Source organism: Martes martes (genome assembly GCF_963455335.1).
Source record: "Martes martes genome assembly, chromosome: 8".
NCBI classification, from domain to species: domain Eukaryota; kingdom Metazoa; phylum Chordata; class Mammalia; order Carnivora; family Mustelidae; genus Martes; species Martes martes.
In genome coordinates, this window is record NC_137895.1 from 77144538 (window position 1) to 77149603 (window position 5066).

The following is a 5066-nucleotide window of genomic DNA, read 5'->3' on the forward strand; positions in this document are numbered from 1 at the left end:
CATTTAGCATGTTGTCTAACAACTTTTTACAACCTGACTCTGACTTTCAGGAAATGAAATGAAAATGGCAGAATTATCAATCTGAAAATCCACAGGCTAAAAAAGGAACTCTTTTGAGAAACACCATCTCAGTGGTGACTCTGTAAAGTCCAGATTGCCTGACATACTGGGAACCATTTCTTGAGGTCAGGCTCCAGCAGGTCTCTGGGTTTAAGGGAGTCAAGTCTCTGTTGAAGGCAGAGAGAAGAGGACATGTAAAAATGAATTTTAGCTTTTCCACACCACCAGAGTGTTTGTGCCAGGGTAGCTAAGGAATTCCTCCTCCTGAGAACCAAGAGGAAGTTTCTCAAAACTAGAAGGGAAAGGTATTTTTCCCTTATATCAGTCTAGCTTTGAAAATGTTCTATTAGTGACATATGCCATTTCCCCCCAAACAATGAAGTGCTCTGTGTGCTAAAAACATACCTTAAAAAGAAGTAAAGGCAAAATTCTGCATTTTTATAAAACTTGATTAAAAACAGTATTTTGAAGTGTACAGTCACCAGAAGTATACAGTTATCAAAAATGCACACACTTCACTTGGCATCTGCAGCACCTTCAGCTCCTTCAGCTTTCTCTGCTTGGTCTGTTGTAGCATCTCTGTTTCCTGCAGGGTTATTCCCATCCTTGGCAGCATCAACTTTCCCCTTTTTCCCTTTGGGTGCCTTCTCGCCCTTCTTTGCAGGACTTTGGCTTTGGAGGAGCATGTTTAGCAGATAACCTTGCAGATCTTCTTGATGGCTCATCCTTTACCTTGGTTTTACCTCCTTTAGCATCCCCTTCAGCCTTACTCTTGGGCATGGTGGCAACAGCAGCAGGACTTAAGCCCTGGATGGGTTGTGCCTTGGTGCATGGGTTTTAGCTGGTCAGGGGACATTCTTGCCCCTTCTTGTTCACACTGCTCTGTGAAATGATTTTTATGGCATTTATAACTTATTGTGAATGATTAGAAAATAATTTTTGTGGGGAAGAGAAAGAGGAGATAGGAGCCTTATTACAATGGGCATCAGGTGGTGAGAGAGAAAGGGCACAGGGATAAGAAAGATACATAGAAGTGGAGCAAAAATAACCCAAGATAAATTTGGATCACTTCTCAATCTTCCAAGTATTAACTTTGATTATGATTGGATAAGTAAACAAAAGAGCTAAGTATCAGGCAAGTAGACATACAGACAGATACTTACAGAAAAAGTTGAACAAGCAAGCATTTTGAAATAATTTAAATTCTATTAGTGATTCATTCTGATTACTTAGACATATGGATTAAATAAATCTCATCAGTCTATTTGTGCCTTTTAAAAATTTGATTCAAAGACTGTTACACAGAGGGTGCCTGGGTGGCTCAGTCAGTTAAGTATCTGCCTTCAGCTCAGGTCATGGTCTCAGGGTCCTGGGATGGAGCCTGGCATCGGGCTTCTCTCCACAGCAGGGAGTCTGCTACTCCATCTCACTCTGCCTCTGTGCTCTCTCTCAAATAAATAAATAAAATCTTTAATCTCTCAAATAAATAAATAAAATCTTTAATCTCTCAAATAAATAAAATCTTTAAACAAAAAACAATGAAGACGGTTACAGACAAGAAGAAACATGTCATTAAGAATAATAAAAGTAGATAATTAAAAAGCTGTGAAGACTGAAAATAGATGGTATATGTCCTAGATTATTTTTGCTCAGATCCCAGAGAATTTTTTATATACTGTCTGGAATGTGTAACACAGAAAACTGAGTGATATGAAAACTATTTATTTATGACCACAGGGACTAGCCCTTTTAGAGGACACATTCTTATGTGATTTTTTTCACCTGTTGCTCACCCTTCAGGTCTGTGCCACTTTCATGGTATATTACAGTTCAAAATAGTATTCTGCCTTCAATAAGCCCATGTAATATACACACCCTTCTGAAGGAAATATAAATATCAACACATCTATACATATAAAATCCTTTTTAACAGAGTCATTATTTAGTATAAGTAACATAGTTTATAGTAAAATTCATTTTAAAGGTTTTTGACTTTTCATTTTGGGTTTATATGGTATCATTATTTAAACTTTACATTTGACTCATTATAGCAAACTGATGTAAAAATTAGTATATTTAAGATATTCCTGAAGATTAAGATTTTTTAATTTATTCCAGAAACTTTAGCTATCACTTACTGCATACTTGCTACAATACTATGAGGGAAACAAAGACAGTACTGGGAACACTAACAATGCAATGGTTTTCAACTCAGGCCACATGTTACCATCACCTGAGGAGTTCTTAATCATCACTCCAGACAGAATAACTGGGGTTTTCAACCTGGACGTGGGTGTGTTTTAAGAGTCCCAGGTATTTTCATTCAAGGTAGAGAATGACTCATCTAATGAGAAGTCTAATCTTTTAAGTTAGAGGTATTCCTTAGATTCACTTGCTAATTATTTCTGGTCTTGAAAAAATAAGGATGATACAGTTATAATATCTGTTCTTTTTTGGTCCAAATCTTGACAATTAAAAGTATTACTGAAATCATATGACTGAAAAAAATGCAAATACATTTCCCCAAACTTAAAGCATAGACATCATAGTGTTCCAAAGCAAATAAGAGAATTCTAGTGATTATAGAATTGATATTCCTTTTCTTCCTTTGCAACTGCCTGCTGGCCCAATTCACACTGTTTATTCGCAAGAGAAGAGAGATGTTTTTAAGCATTCTCCACAGATACAAAAAAACCTTTGGCTTTAAGGATGCTGCTGTGAAACACAGTTTGAGGATGAAATCCCCTACAAAGCTATCTTCCATCCTGCAACAAAAAAGTGTAGCAGTAGCATGTTCTGATGTAGAAAATAGGAAATAATCTATTAAAGCTGTACCTAGAGATAATCTGTTATTGGGTTACTTATAGAGCTTAATTTTAAAAAATAGTTTTATTGATGTTGCACTGATACTTACACATATTCTATTTATTTTGGCAAGGATAAAACTGTAAGCCTATAATGATATTTTGTCAAAATAATAACTTTAAAAAATACCCAAAAACATAAAAATAAAATCATCTTAATTTTTGCTTTAATTATTTTCTATTAATGTATCCTTAATCACAGGAAAATTTGGATTGTAGAAAATATAAAGAAGATAACAGAGATCACCCATAATGCCACATAGAAATAATCATATTTGGTATTATTACTTCACAATTTTATTTCTCCTAAATACTCAGTAATGCTACCTAAAAACGTGTTAAGTTTTTTTTTTAAGTACTGAAATTCTATCCTCTAGCAGATAAATTAGTTTAACCCATTTATATTTATTGTAACTTATTGTGAATCTTGATGTATTTCTAAAACTTTGTCTTATGGTTTTACTGCCAATATTTTTGCCCCTCTTCTCTATCCCTTCCTACCTTCTATTCAGTTGAGAACCTATTTTATACCTTGCATTTTTGAGGTCATAATCTATTACGTTTAGTCCTGCTTTTTTACATAAAAGTTTTTTGTGATTATGATTCTGATTATTATGATGCATAAGTTTAAGGCCTCCCTGATAATTTATCATTTTACTTAATTATAATATAAATAACTACAGTTATTTTATTAGAATAGCATTCTTATGGAGAATCACTGTATCAAAATATCTGAGCTTTTTAAAAACCTATAATGCATATTAATAAATTATTTTCTCAAAAGATTGTCTTGGTTACTGCTTCTTATAGTGATATTAGAAAATATTAATCATTGCATCCATACTGGCAATGAATGTTAATTTTAATGCTATAACAATTTGATCAAATAAAATATACATAGCATTTCTTAAAACTTTTTTGGTTTATTTTTTAATCGTTAATTTTTTTTCATGTACCTAATCATATCTTTTATCAATTTATCTATTGTGATCTTAATATTTTTTTCACATCTGTTGCTCTGAGCTCTGTATAGCTATGTCTATAATCTTTTTGAAGCTTTTCCCAGTTTATATTTTAACTTTTAAATTCACTAATAATTTTTAGTATATGCAATTTAAAAATTCTCCTTTGTGTTTTCGTTTATTCAGAGATTGGTATATGTTTTTTCCTTTTCCTATTAGTTTTTCTTTAGTGGGTTCGATTTTTTACATTTCAACCTTTAATTCATCTGAGTTTATTTTGACTGGGTTCAAATCTTAGTTCCCCTTCATAATAACATCCTTATCAATTGCTTCATCTATGTGCCTCAATTATGTCATCTCTGAAATGAACACAAAGAAAGAGTCTGTATCACAGGGTAATTGTGAGGGGTAAACAACATAATATATCTAAAGTGTATGGCGCATAGTAAATGCCCAGGAAATGTTACCTATTATTAAATCTGTTTATTCTTGGAAGAACATCACACTTTATTTATTTTTGTAAAGATCTTATTTATTTGACAGAGAGATACACAGCGAGAGAGTGAACACAAGCAGGGTGAGTGGGAGAAGGAGAAGCAGGCTTCCTGCTGAGCAGGAAGCCTGATGCAGGTGGATCCCAGGACCCTGGGATCATGACCTGAGCCAAAGGCAGATGCCTAATGACTGAGCCACCCAGGTGCCCCAAGCATCACACTTTAATTATGGAGCTTTATTTTATGCTTTTCTATCTGCTGGGATTTTTCTCATTTTATTAGTCTTGGGAAGGAATTTGGCACAGTATTCAAGCTCCTGAACTCTAGAGCTGAACTGTGTGGGTATAAATCCCAGCATCCAAACTAATTAACTATATGACCTTGGGTAAATTGCTTTACATATTTGTTTCTTAATTTCTCTATCTGTAAAATTGAGATATTTATGTCATTTGGCTCAGAGGTTTACTGTGAGGATTAAATACATGTAAAGTAGTTAGTGATAAGTGTGTTGCTATCATGAGCTATTATTTGTTTCAAAATATTCTTAATGTCATTTTCACCCATTTTATCCTCAAATGAAATTGAGACCTATTCTGTCAAGTTTAGACAGATCCCATTTCTATTTTGATTGCAAGTATGATGTTTTGGAAAAATTAATAATATTGAGTGTTTTTACCAAGGAAAAA

The 5066-nt window shown here is 33.6% G+C and overlaps 1 pseudogene across 1 annotated transcript; it reads right to left on the minus strand.

Annotated features, from left to right (window-relative positions):
• Window positions 1-575: 575 nt before the first annotated feature.
• On the minus strand, window positions 576-840 carry LOC308347954 (non-histone chromosomal protein HMG-17-like; annotated as a pseudogene). Its single transcript has one exon. The product of its transcript is annotated as a non-histone chromosomal protein HMG-17-like (transcript).
• Window positions 841-5066: the final 4226 nt, after the last annotated feature.